At 36.0% G+C, this 15060-nt stretch overlaps 1 long non-coding RNA gene across 2 annotated transcripts; it reads left to right on the top strand.

Annotated features, from left to right (window-relative positions):
* Nucleotides 1-3773: 3773 nt before the first annotated feature.
* LOC131785057 (uncharacterized) lies at nucleotides 3774-14097 on the top strand. Of its 2 annotated transcripts, XR_009340257.2 has the most exons (5): nucleotides 3774-4013; nucleotides 10974-11052; nucleotides 11597-11944; nucleotides 12083-12177; nucleotides 13929-14097. It is a non-coding gene; the product is annotated as an uncharacterized lncRNA (long non-coding RNA). The 2 variants fall into 2 exon arrangements; XR_009340258.2 differs by lacking the exons at nucleotides 3774-4013; nucleotides 10974-11052 and having other exon boundaries at nucleotides 11065-11944.
* Nucleotides 14098-15060: the final 963 nt, after the last annotated feature.

The raw sequence follows: 15060 nt of genomic DNA, 5'->3' as shown, positions 1-15060 counted from the left end.
AAAATGGTGCTTTTGAAAGAGACATCAAAGTCGTTATTGATGTGTCCCGCAATAACAAACTGCGTGTAGGAGCTCGGCAAACGGGTATATTTTCATAAAAGAGGCACAACCTAACTTTGGAGGTCATCAAATTTATCCTGAAACAGTTTCGAAACATCAGTCATTGATAAGACACGCTAGGATCAACAACAGTCATCAAGTTATTGTTTATCTAAATACAACGATTTCGAAGGGTTTTGTCGATTGTAGAAAATTGTAGCTCTCCCTTTGATTTTCCTTGCAAGGTATGGGATTAGCTTTCCTGTATTTTTTTTCGTTTTGAGAATTTGGCTTAAACGTTTCTTTGGTTCTTTTGTATAAGGCGTGCGAATCCGTTCCTTCGGGGCAGTAGCATGCATTCCACTACTGAAACGAACTAATCGTTTCTCTTGCCTGTTGCGTTGAGGTTTTGTAGTTAAATTTAAGAACACGTTACTTACAAATTTATCGTCACTTCAGAGCTTTTGAGCTTTAGCTGGATAGTTCGGTGAATATTTTTGTCTTTGAAATTTCTAGGTAGAGGTTTTGATGGTCAACACATTCAATGAAGCCACTGTGAGCATTGTTCTTGAGAAAATAGCTCTGCAACCACACAAGCGATGGTTATAAGTCTGCTTGTTTTCTTTCAAACCAATGGTTCCTCGCCATTCAGTGTAGAAATTTCTAAATTTTTGTCTCTGATTCGTAAGTAAACAATTTGTGAAAATACGTGATATGAGTCTCAAATCTTTTAATTTCATGGAGCAGATTGTAAAATTGCCATAATTTATTCTGTCATATTGATCATCTTGATTTGGTTGACTTTGCCCAATATTCTCAGGCAAATGAATGTTAATGAATGTTTCGTTTCAACAGCTTTTGAAATCATTATTATGACATGTTCAGACAAAACGTGCATACTGATAGTTTTGTTTGGAAACAGAGCATGGATGATTTAGGCTGTAAAATTGCTGGATCTCAACCAATCATAACGCTTACAACTTGAGATAATGTTTTTTAAGATTTTGAAAGTATTGCTACATCTTTGTTAAGTATCAATTTTGATAAAACTGTAGCTGTTGTTGAATATGTTGCCAATGTGTTGTTATTACAATTCTATGTTGCGCAATTTACTAGAGTTTTGTTTTAAAATTCCCTTCAGATGATGTGAAACATTGGATCAAACCAAAATAACCTTGTATTAGTTATCAAATAATTAAGGCTCAGGCTCTGACATGTCGTTCAATATTCAGTTCAACAATAATGATCATAAGCAAAACACCGTTTTGATTAGTTTGATGAAGTATTCACTAAGTCTAACAAAGGTAAATCACGTTCATCCATTTTGGAGTCTTTGCTCATTAAAGTAGGCGATTTCTCTTGTCAATTAAAGCTGGTATCCAGTAGTTGACAGGTAGCCTGTGTTATTGATCACTCAGTGGGTAGGTGGCGATATTCAGTAGAGAATTTAACCTGGTTAACCCGCTTATAGTAAGTAAAAGGGAGAAAAGTCTGCAGCGGCTGTTAGAGAATTAGAATTAATTTTATAGCCAAGAAACTGCAGCCGGTGCACCCATTTTATCGTGCTCAACATTTATAAATATTTAATACTTGCAGATGCTCATTCTTGCTAACATGACCATGTGATCTTTCATTCTCATTTTTATGTAAAAGCATGTCAGCTTACTCGCTACTCAGGAGTTACCAACTTTCCACACTGAATGTTAACAGAGTGCAAAAAGGAAAAAAAATGAAAATGGACCAAGACCCAATCTAAGAATTACGACATGTGCTCTGAAGGAAATTTTTGATCCACTTGAGAACAAGCATACTTTGTTTCTTTTCCTTATTCGTCTCAGAGTGATAGTGCAGAGTGAGGTTTGTGGAAATTTATCTATTATACCAGCCCGATCACATTTGGCTACCCCTGATGATCATCAAGTGTCTCTCAAAAGGTAAAAGCTCCTTTGCTTTTCGTAATCAAATCTAGAGCTCTCTACCACGGTGGTGACGTACTCTTTCAAAAAGATGTGCATGGTTTTTTAGTTTCGGTACAACTACTACAAACCAATTGAACTTCTAACCTTGTGGACTCACCCGTTAATTGTCTTGTCATAATTAGCATATCAAGATACAGCTTTCTGAGAAGCTTATTAAATACACTCTGAGTGCATGGGGCTAAGGAGAAATTTTAATTTTCAAAATAATAGATACTTCTCTTTTTTTTTGAAAGTTGTATTTGATGTCCTGATTGCAAGCATATTCCAAATTCTCTTGATGGGTTCCGCAACACATGGAAGAGGGGGACTACAGAATTGTCTGCACATGTCGCTGGATGAATTATGTTCGACGTTTAACTAAGCAAGAAATTTGCGAAATGATAATGATTGCTTGGCAAGAGTACAATGTCTTACGTTACTTTAAACTAAATTGCATCATAAACTTACAAGAAATCATTCACAGTAACATTTTTAGCGTGCGTGATTATTGCGGATACCACATTGTTCTCTAATTGACAGATCGATTATAAGCTCAGGATTGTCTTTAAAGTGCCTTTGTGAAAATAGCTTCCCTTTCTCCTCCTTTTGTAGATCAGACAAAAAAGCACCCATTGTGTTGTAGGCTTTGACTGAAACAAAGAAATATATCCAAAGTTATCTTAGTGGCGCCAACAACGCACATTCAGAAACATAATACGACAACTGAGACGTGCGTAACCTTTCGCTCTCTAAGTAAGTCATATCAGCTGTGACATCTCAAGTTTTCAAAGGTATAACAATGGAAGACATGAATATAAGCAAAGACAGGTCAATATAAAGTTAATTTGACAGTTCTGTAAAGATTCGTGTAAGCATTTCTCGAATGGTTTTATTTTTAACTGAAATTTGAGTTCACCTAAGGTCAATGATGGAAGTGTTCACTCGTATGCCAGACCACTTTACGACACTCTCAATCTTTATAGCGAGGTGCGAATTTTTCGTTTCGTGTCATGTGAATTAAGGAGGTACTCATCATATGATGGGAAACAAGCGCAGTTGTTTTGCCTAAACGAAAGTGTGTCTACTGCTAATCAGCCAAGTGGCTCATTTGCAAGAATATTGAGAAGAAAGAAAACGAAGAACCTCTGCGATAAAACTATTTTAAAGCGAATATGTAATGTCCTCTAGGCATTATTCTTCGTGGCCAAGTAAGGCCCTCAGTGCATGAATTACCCCAAGGCAACATTCCGTATTCACCGGTTGGGTGTCGCATGGTTCGGCAAGTACTCAGTCATTATTGCTCAGACAAGCCCAGAACATTATAACCATCAAGGAATTAGGTTTTGCTGTAATACCTTTTAAGATAACAATCAAAAAACGGCGAATCCAACAAAAGTCGAAGATAAATGCAGAGTAAGTCGATCCAGATTTAGAAGGCTACGAACATGTCCCTTAATTTTCTTCGATTCTTTTACAGAACGCAAAGCTTTTTTGGTCAAAAGTTAACCTAAATTAGACTGATAGGGATAAATTGTTCGCAATGTCCGCTATTGCTAATCAGTCAACATCGACAGAACTGAATTTTGTTTGATGATGGTTCGGGTCATGTGCTACAAGGCCAACTCAGTCTAATATCTGCTTTAACTAAAAACATGTATTGGGATCACCTTACATGAGACGTGAAGACATTTAATTAACAATCAATACCAAGTGTCGCGCGTGCGTGACACTTAGTCTCAGTCGTGCCGTGACGAATGTTCTAGAACTGACGCGAAGCTTGTCGATTCTTCAAGAGTCACGAACAAACGATGGGCTTTAATTACTAAAACTGCAACAGTAAAAGAACGAGAAAACAGAATTTTGCCATAAACTCACTGAAGCTGATCAATGTATAGTATAAATACCGTGTGCTCCTTTCAGTCGCTCCCAGTCACTACTTTAACAGTCTCCCTGCCTAGATCAGGGTGCTAGCTCAGAGGTTATATAACAATGGATTGGCCTACACAGGGAAGCCAGGTGAGATTATTCATGAACACTTTCTAGTTTCGTTTCTACGCCAGTTTTGTTCTGTTGGTTTTTATGTGTTGTTTTTTTGTTGTTGTTGTTTTTTTTTCGGTTTGCCTTTCACCTCCCTCCCTAACAACATTTTGGAGCATGACATTTTTGAAGGGATGGAATTCCCTTACAAACCATGATAAGAACCTCCAATCATCAGGGATTTTTTTTCCCTATCCCTTCTCCTTTCGGGCCATCCATATATTCTTTTCTGTCCGCCGGCCTTGCTGTAAAAAATGTTCAGAATGTTGCGTTATTGGTACAACACTTCACATTTTCTTACATATTTCCTTTAGTAATTCTACTTGAATTGTTTTTTACCTAATCTAAGCAACACAACGGTACTTATCAAACTGAGAAATATGGTAAGAAAAATACGAGAAGTAGTAAAAAACATTACTTAAAGTGCTAATTGGTGGCGTTCTAGCACTAGATCTAGTAAATTTTAATGGAACACCAGTTGTAGAAGGGGCAGCATTGCATTAAAATATTTGACGATTGTCTAGTACCAGCTTACAATGTAAAGAGGCTGAAAGGCATAGTGACAGTTGAAGGAAGGAAGAAAAAGTCTTTTATAACAGTTAAGATGTAGTAGCAGCAAAGAGTGTAGAATCATTGACAACTGACGATAAGAGCTTCAGCAAGTGTGGAGGGGGGAGCGATAGTGATAAATTAAAGGTGTGGTGACAAGGTAAGGTGTAATGGCAATGGAAGGTATAGCAAAAGTGCAAAACGTAATAACAGTGATCGCTTTAAAGAAGTAGTAACAGTGAATTGATGTTTGAGTAACAGACTTAAAGTTGTAGTAACAGTACACGACGTACTATCCGTTCTTCAAGATGCATGAGGGTGTAATAATAGATGTCGAAGGTATGCTAGCGGTGGAAAGTGCAGGGACCAGAAACTGTGAATTAGTAGTTGATGTCAGCGCGTGTTCGCAGCTGTACGAAGTTGTTATAGAACAACATTTTGTAACAGTGGAAGGTTTAATAACGGTAGAGGAAGGTCTCAACAAAAGAAAACTAGTGTTAGTCGAAGGTGTGGCAACGTAGACTTTGTAGTAAAAATTTGAGCGGTAATAGTACAGCTGCGAGATTTATCATCATTGAAATAAACAGGAACAGTTGAAGACGTAAAAAAGAAGGAAGTGGAGAAACAGTTGGAAAAGTATCGAAAGAAGCAAGTGAATTTACCCTAAGTCGTGAATTTACGGTGGAAGGTGTGCTAAATGTGGAAGATGTGATAACATTAGGTGGTTTAAAGTGCCAAAAGTTTATTAACAGTTGGAAGATGTTAAAGTAACAGGGAGATGGTCAGTAAGAGTAGGATCTAATTGGTGCGCTGTATTTATAAGGTGAACACCAACAGCAGATTATACAAAAACAACAGAAGATGTTACTCTAATATTTTCATCAACTGAGTGTAAAATGGAAAAGTTATAGGGAATGGAAAGAGAAATATAAAAGTTGCAAAAACAGAGGAAGGTGTAGTAAAAGTGGAAGATGTAATGATTTTAACACCAAGAGGCATTGTAACTCAAAAAATGCACAAAAATTAAAGGAGAAATAACAATAGAAGGGATAGGGGTACTAGAAGTTTGGAGAGAGGAGAAAGTGTGATACCGAAGAAAGGCGTAGACGTAATAAAAATAGAAAAAAAAAGCATAACGTGCACAAATACTTGAATACTTGTGAGAAGCGATAGATGGAGTAAATCAGTGTAGAATATTAAGTAACCTATAAGGAAGGTGTAGTGACTGAACAAGGTAAACTAACAGTGGCAGTTATGGTAATAACAGCCGAAAGTGTAAAATCCTTAAGAGAAAGTATTGTCAAAAAGTGTGTGGACAGTTGTATTAAGGTATTATAGTAGATTTTATGGCAACAGTAGAAGGGAAAGTATGAGTGGAAGTGGAAGTGGAAGTTGAAGTTGAAGAACTAGTAGCAGGAAATGTATCTATAGATGTGCTATGGTCGCGGGACTTGTAGGGATAGAACAACATGGATTAACAGTACAAAGTGTACATACTCTTCATCTTACGCGCCAATGTAATGAACGAGATAGCGGAAGTGAATGTAGTGTTGCTCAGTAGAAGACATAGTCCAATTTGGAGGTGTATCACCAATTACATATTTAGACGCTGTACTGTGACAAAAGATGAACTGGTAAGAGTGGGATTTGAAGAATTTCTACACAATTTTACAGGCAGTAAGAGATTAAATAACAATTGAACGTGTGATAACAGAGAAAGGAATAGTATCAAGATTGGAATCTGTTGTAAAATAAAATCCCAACCTATAATAAGTATTAGCTATGCACTCATGGTTGCATATATTATGGATAATAATTACAACTTTCAATCATCACAGTTGGTGAGACCATTAAACAAAGTAGTCAGGATAATAAACAACGTACATCTTCATAACCATATTACTCCCTATTATTTAAGCCGTGGCCCCATTAAACTGCCTGATTATATTAACTACACATCTGCTGAATATCGCTCGATCACAAAGTGCTGTAGCCTAATTACGCTGGTCCATAGGTCAGAATTAGTAAAGGAAGATTTTTTCCCCAAAAACTCATAGATGCTATAACAGAAATGGCTTTCCTATATCAAGAAGAAAAAAGGTAACTTGAATTTATTTAAAGAGATCTGCATCAGGGATATTTTTCTCAGTACTCAACTCTGGCTGGTCGACTATTGTGATAATTTCTTATCCAGCATATTTGTTCTACTTTTAACTCTTTTCTGGTGAATATCGATTAAGATTTCCCATTTTCCCTTTGCATTATTCTCAGAATAGCAGTAATTTCATTCAAAAGCATGTAATTAGTTTTAATCGTCGGTTTCCCTTATACTTCATTCCTTTGCTGTTTTTATTTACACTTTACGTTGACTTATTGTGATGAATAAAAGACAGCAAAATAAATGCAACATGAATTAGAGGTCTTAATAACAGTGACCTTGGTGTAGCAATATTAACAGGTGTAGCAGAAATGGAAGATGAAATAAATTTAAGTCTTAAGCTTCAATAGAGAGGGAAGTAGCATGAATTGAAACTTTAAGGAACAGAAGAGGCCCTAAAAATGGAAAACAGGTGGGGAAATCATAGAATGTATTTATTAAGAACAGTACAGTAACAAGGTAAAATGTAGAAACATTTCACCTTGTGGCGAACGTGAAAGATATGTTCACAGTTAAAGATGTGGTAAGAATAGATGGTGCAGTAACAGTTCAAGCTATAGTCAGCAGTGGAGCATGTAGCTAATATTAAGCGGTTTGGCTCAGTAGGAAGTAGTAACATAGAAAAGAAGATATTGTTAATAAGAAGGCGGTTGAAAGTAGTTTTGGAACCAGAAGGAGCGGCACAGAAAAAGTAAAATGTGAGCAACAAAAAAAATGCACCAACAGTAGAAGAACTGCAATTATATTTAAAGGTATATTGATGGGTTTAATAGTAAAGGAACATGAGAAAATGTAATAATATTTAAAGGGTTGACAGCAATAGGAGCTGTGGTAAAACTTTAAAATGCAGTATAGTTCCAGTGTAAACAGTACATCTAAACCTGTAGGTATCAAAGCAGTTTAATACATCTAAACTATAAAGGGTAGCGATAGAATAAGGCAGTGTCACATTCAAACGATTAGAAACTAGAGGAGCAGAATAGAAAAACAAAGAGAGACGATATAAAACGAATGTGAAATGCACTTAAAACCTCTGATAACAGTAGAAGGATTGGTAAAAGTGACAATTGCAGTAAAAAAGGATGGTATTCAAAACAGTTAAATAATCGATAAAAGTAGTAAATGTGAATATATTAGGAAAATCAAAAAAACAATAACTGTTTTTCATAACTATTGAAGATGTCTGTATACTAACATGACATGGTTTAGCAGTACCAAGGAGAGTGATACTAACAGTGAATCCTAATAGAGTAACAGTATACAATTAGAAGTGTACAACCCCTATGTACTGTGAAAGATTCACGGACAATAACACACTCAGCGACTGTACAGTTGCAGTAATAATGAAAGATTCACCTTCCACTATCTTCTACAACAACTTAATTCCAGTGAGAGAGCTGCACGCCACATGAGTATCAAGGAAATTGCAAACTATATTCTTCCCTATGCTTATGCGTTTCTTCTTGGTGATGTTTATGTGTACTCGTAACAACACACTTTTTTCCATTGTTTTGAATATTGCACGAACTGTTTTATTTCTGTAATTAGCCTGAAGCTGTATAATTGGACAGCCACAGTTAGCACTGGAATGTTAAAGATTTATATGATACCATTTCAATGCTATATGTTCAGAATCTCTTCAGTTTGACTAACATGTACCAGTCATTTCAGGTTTGTCAGGTTTTTCACTTATGTTGCATGTGATATTATTGTGATAATTGTTGGAATTCAGGTATTTCTTGTGGAAACAATTTTTTAAATAACTGTCGCTTTTCAGTTTTTTCAGAGGATGCTGAAATTTAATAGTGATCAAGAAGAGCCTCAGTCATTCTTCGAGAACATGAACTCCACTATGCTGGCAAATTGCCTCTCGCGAATCTATCAATATGCCATAACGACCTCTACAAGATTTTTCAACAAGAAAATAGTTTAAAACATTCCATTTCTGGTCTTTTAAATATTTTATTAACTTGTTTGAAGACCCTAACAGAATGGTTCATTCTTGACATTTCCTATGACATCACGCATTTCTGACAGGATATTCGCCTCGTTAGCTGATTTCCAATCCAATCCCATATACTATCACTAATTTGCCTTATAAGGCAAATTGCCTTAAAAATTGTTTCGTTTGTGACTTTCTGTAGTTTCGGGGTTTTAGAGTTCTCAAGATTTTCTTTTTGAAATATTTTCAATTTCATTGCTATGCAGAACATAATCGGTCTGTTAAATGTAAGTTTCGCGCCAATTATTTATATATATGAAAATCGGTCCATGTTCTATATTTATAAACGGTTGCACATGATACAACATTTGGTAGTCAAATGTCAAAGTCACTCTCTTTGTCCTAAGACAGAAAAATGGTACGTTTCGGGAAAACAGAGGTATCGAAGGTACATTCTAATTATGTGTCTCCCGGTTTTCTGATATATCCAATGTCTCGAGAGTAGTTTTTGGAACGTGAAGTATAGTTTATTTTACGTTACAATTATCATTTCAAGCTCAAGTTTCCAAGAATGTGATTGTTTGCTTTAAAATTTACTTTTTTTGAGGATTAAATTGTACTTTTATTTGTTCCAAACATATAAAGGTTATTTTTATAGCTACATAAACATAAGGTCTACTAGTTTACCTTACACGTAACAGGTGTGTACAGCGAGGGGTTAATGTCCTGTTCCCACACTGGTTGATATCTGTCCAGAGTAGCAAGTGTAATACTTGTCATGTGGCTTGGATTAACCCTCATGTGAGCATCAAGGAAGAAAAAGCCATGAGAGTTGTGGCATAAGGGATATGACGGCTCCTTTTTTTTCCTACATATTGGTATATTCAAATTTCAAGTATATAGCAACAGAAAAAGGGAAGTGTTAGTAGAAGTTTTAGTCAAAGAGGGAGATGTAGTAAGTATAGAAGGTATGGTGACAATAGAAGGGATGGTAACCACCTAGCTTAGATTTAATTTTGAACGTGAGAGGTTGGTAAATTTGTATCACTAGCAATACAAGGTGTTGTAAAAGTCAAAGGTGATATGAAATATAGAATACTTTAGAACTGGCAGCAGGAAATGTAGTCATAAATCTTTTATAGTAGTAGCACTCGTAGGGATAGAACAACATGGATTAATGGTACAAGGTAAAGATACTCTTGATCATCTTGTGCGCCAACGTAACGAACGAGATAGCAGAAGTGAAATTAGTGCTGATTAGTAGAAGACATAGTCCTATTTAAAAGAGTATCGTCAATTACGAATTTAGGAGCCCTCATGATGATATCATCAAAATAAACGATTGACTGATAAAAGTTGGAATTAAAGAACATTAGTTGGAATTAAAGAACATTAAACAACTCTACAGGCAGAGATTAAGTAACAATTGATGGTGAGCAAACAGTGAAGAGTGTAGTATCAAGATTGGAATCTGTTATTAAATAACATCCCAATCGAAAATAAGTGTTAGCTATGCACTCATGGTTATACTCTGGATAATAATTACGACTCTCAATTATCACAGTTGGTGAGACCAATGAAACAAAGTTGTTAAATTATCACAGTTGGTGAGACTAATGAAACAAAGTTGTTAGGATAATGAACAATGTACATCTTCGTTGCATATTATGGATAATAATTACGACTCTAAATTATCACAGTTGGTGAGACTAATGAAACAAAGTTGTTAAGATAATGAACAATGTGCATCTTCGTTGCATATTATGGGTAATAATTACGACTCTCAATTATCACAGTTGGTGAGACTAATAAAACAAAGTTGTTAGGATAATGAACAATGTACATCTTCGTTGCATATTATGGGTAATAATTACGACTCTAAATTATCACAGTTGGTGAGACTAATGAAACAAAGTTGTTAGGACAATGAACAATGTACATCTTCGTTGCATATTATGGATAATAATTACGACTCTCAATTATCACAGTTGGTGAGACTAATAAAACAAAGTTGTTAGGATAATGAACAATGTACATCTTCGTTGCATATTATGGTTAATAATTACGACTCTCAATTATCACAGTTGGTGAGACTAATAAAACAAAGTTGTTAGGATAATGAACAATGTACATCTTCGTGACCATATTACTCCCAATTACTAAAAATGTGGCCACATTAAACTGCCTGACTTCATTGATTACACACCAGCTGAACATTGCACGACTTCAATGTGCTGTAACCTAGTTAGGCTGGTCCATGTCCTCAAAACTTGAATCCTGTTTCTTTCAGAATTAGTATAAGAAGATTTTTTCCAAACAACTCATAGATGCTCTGACAGAAATGGCTCTCCTATATTGGGAGGAAAAAGGTAACTCTTGAATTTGTTTAAAGGGACCTGTTTCAGTCTTGTCTCAGCACTAAACTTTAGAAAGTCGACTATTTTGATATTTTATGATCTAGTACATTGATTTTACTTTTCACTCTTTCCTGTTGAATTTCGACTAAAATTTGCCTTTTTTCTTAGAGAAGAATTCAATAAATTCAAGGGCATGTAATTAGTTTTAACTATTTATTGCCCCTAGACTTCATTTCTTTGCTGTTTTTAATAACACTGTACGGTGTAACTTTTTATAATGAATGAAAAACAACGAGACGAATGTAACATGAATGGGTTCAGTAACAAAAGTGGACTTAATAACAGTAACGCCTGTAGCAATATAAACAAGTGTACAAAATTGGAAGACGAAATAAAAGTACGGTCTAGAATAAGTTTGCTCAGATCAAAGGATCCCGGCTTGCTTTGTCCCAACTGACTATTCATTTGAGCTGAAAGTGTTTTTGTTGTTGCCAGAAATCACGTTTTAAAAATTGACATTTTGGAATTGAAATCCGCCATCTTTGTTATGACGTAGCTATGACGTAGCAAAAGTCAAACATTGTAGTCTCGACTAAGATGGATGAAAACATAGAAAGCCGCGGCGAGGAGAGCGATAATGACTCAATTCTAGACTCGGATCTTCATCCAGACGGTGTAATTGGTCCATTCATGTTTGAGCCGCAACATAGCTCGCCTTCAGGAGAAGAAGAAATTTCTGTTGACGAAGAAATTCAGGAAGAGATTCAAGGAGAAACATCTACGCGCTCACTTCTTGGAAATCTCGAGTGGTGCTCATGCGGTAACTGTCAAGAGATGCCAGCAGAAAACGAGTGTATGTGCTGTCAAGAAATGAAAGTACTGGGTGATTGACTCGATCTGGAAGGTAGTTAATTCTTCTGAAATAACATCTTTGTTTCTTAAGTTTTATTTTTGATTTTTTTACAAAAGAAAAGCGCAGTGCCCGCGACGGATTTATTTCACACTGCTAACTAAGTGATATGAACTATCATTGAAATTGCAGGGAGCAAGCTTCAGTGTATTACTGAGCACAGATCATTTGGACCCGTGTGTTTACTAGCCGAAGTCTTAAGAACAGCCCTTGTTGGCATGCACCAAGTGAGGAAAGATAGAGTTGGGGATTATCCGTCACAATATTTATTGTATATAGACCTCTTTAGTTTGTATGCTTTGTTTGTTCATAAAAGTGAATCATGAGTAGATACGGACGTGAACGAGACAAAATTGAAAGAAAGAGTACTGAAGAGAATTATCACATTACTTATTCTAGGAAAATTTTAAAAAAGAAGTCCACTATTCTAAATTTGTTACAAGTAATCAGAGCCTCACGTTATACGACGAGCGTCAAGAAGTCTCCCGTTGTTGAACAGCGTTAGCTTAGGATAAGTTAATATCAGTTTCCCCAATCAGGCACTTGTGGATTGCAATGCAGCGATGAAAAAACCTTCTTGCGGAGAGTGACTTGAGATTTAAACTCCTCAGTGCTTCGGTTGACGAGCTTCGGGGTGGGTGCCCCAGCAGAACTTTAGCAGCTTTATTCTGTAGGATCTGTAATTCTGACATTATGGTGTCCTTGTTCTTGTCCCCCCATATAACATCTCCGTAATCAAAAAGAGGGAGGATTAGGGTGTTGTACAAGGTAACTCTAGTTTGTAGTGGCAATACATTCCTGATTCTCCTGATTAGGCCTATCCTTTGATTAATCTTCGTGCTAATAGCATCGATATGATCTGCCCATGACATAGATTGGTTGAATGTCACGCCTAGGTACTTGAATGATTGTGTTTTCTCAATGCAAGTGCCCTCTACTTTGACCAAAATATCTTATTGCGATTCAGTTTCTGAGGACTTCCAAAGATAACAAAATTACATTTGGATATATTTAGAGTAAGGAGATTTCTAAAGAACCACTCAGGATGGTAGTAAAAACAGATAAATAAATGGAGAAAGCAGAAAGTGGGAAAAATTAAGGAAAATTGACTGTAGCAACAGTCTGTATACTAACATCATATGGTTTAGTATCAAGAGCAGTAATACTAATAGTGGATCATGTAAGGGTATAGTATTCTTTAGAGGTGGACACCATTTATGTACTGTGAAAGATTCACTAACACTAACACCTTCAGCGACAGCACAGTTGCAGTACAGTAATAATGAAAGTTCTGCCCCCACTGCCTTTACCTTCAAATCTACAACAACCTTTAAAATGTTAAAATTTATTAAGAGAGCCTTACGCAGCATGTGGATGAGAAGGAATTACAAAATAAATTAATCAAGTGCACTCGATGAATCTACCGAGCACAGTGGCGACAACAAAATATTTTGAAACTTAGACTATTTCAGCTGGATGTGGAATTCCCTGCCGTGTGTTGATCTGTTAACTATTATGGGCGTCAACTCTCTAGTGAATCTCTATTTTCTATTGAGTGAGTTTGGTGATTATATTAGAGTTTGTCAGGAATAATTGATAGTGTGACTCATTCACCTTCGCATGTAACAAAAGTTGAAAGGTGGGTTTCTGTTTTCTTTTTCAACATTTCAAGCTGTAAGAAATGTTCAGGTGAATGAGACAATCCTGTGGAATTATTCGGAGTTCAAAGTACAAACCTCGTCACTATGATGTATATTATCACAGGCCTAAACGGATACATTCAGTGGCAAAGATTAAGATGATACCATTTCAATGTTACATTTGCATAATCTTCTCATGTTTGACCAATCACGCACCAGTCCTTTGAAGTTTCTCAGGTTTTTCACTTTTGTTGCATGTATGATTAATGTGACATTTGTTAGAATTCAGGTATTTCTTAAGCCAATTTTAAGTTACTGTCCTATTTCATTTTTTACAGGAAAAGAGGATGCTACAATTTCATTGTAATCCACAGGAGCCTGAGCCATTCTTTGTTAATATGGACTCCACCATCTTGGCAAATCGCCTTTAGCGGAGTTATAAATATGCCATAATGACCTCTGCAAGATTTCCAACAATAACAACATATTAAAACATTTCATTTCTGATCTTTGAAATATGTTATTGACTTGTTTGAAGACCCCAATAGAATGGTTCTTTCTTCGCATTGCCCATGACATCACGCATTTCTGACTAGGATGTTCGGCTCGTTAGCCGGTTTCCAAACCAATCCGTTTTACTATCCATGTTAATGATTAGGAGAATTGTCTAAAAACTCCTTTGTATTTTTAGGAATGTGTTTTGCTTTCATTGGTATGCAGAACATAAGTGGTCTCCTGAATGTAACTTTTGCACTAATTATTTTTATTTGTGACTCGAGACAAGCTTGAAAATTGGTCACGTTCTATATTTATAAACGGTGCTACATGATACGACTTTTGGCAGTCAAATTTCATAGTCAGTCTCTTTGTCCTAAGACAGAAAAAAATACATTTTGGTATCTAATTTAGTTTTTGAAACTCGAAGTATAGTTCATTTTACGTCACAATAATAATTTCAAGTTTAAGTTTCCAAGAATGTGACTGTCTACTTTGACAGTAACTGTTTTTAGGGAGAACCGTTTTGGTTTTATAACTACATATATAAGGTCAGCTGGTTTACCAGACATTCAACAGGCGTATATAATGAGAAGTTAAGGTCATTTTCTTCCACTGGTTAGTAGCTGTCCAGCGCAGCATGTGTAGGGCTTCTCATGTAGCTTTGATTAATCTCCATGTTGGCATCAAGGAAGGAAAAGCCATGAGATTTGTGGCATAAGGGATATGACAGCTCCTTAGTTTTGCCTCTTCATGTAGGCATATTTAGAGTACTACTACTGAATATGAAAGCGATCTTCGCAGTAATGAAGCCGCAGTTCACAAATACGATTTTTATATATTCACAGTCATTTCTTCATCACTTCACGGGTTTATTTGGAACCAACATAATGATCAGCTCCCAGTTGGCTTGTTAGCTCAGTTGCTAAAGCACAGCACAGTATCGCAAAGGTCACGGGTTTAAATCCCGTACAG

This window comes from Pocillopora verrucosa, chromosome 8 (genome assembly GCF_036669915.1).
Source record: "Pocillopora verrucosa isolate sample1 chromosome 8, ASM3666991v2, whole genome shotgun sequence".
Taxonomy (NCBI): Eukaryota; Metazoa; Cnidaria; class Anthozoa; order Scleractinia; family Pocilloporidae; genus Pocillopora; species Pocillopora verrucosa.
Note: the sequence above shows the minus strand (reverse complement) of the source record. Positions and strands in the feature narration are given on the sequence as shown.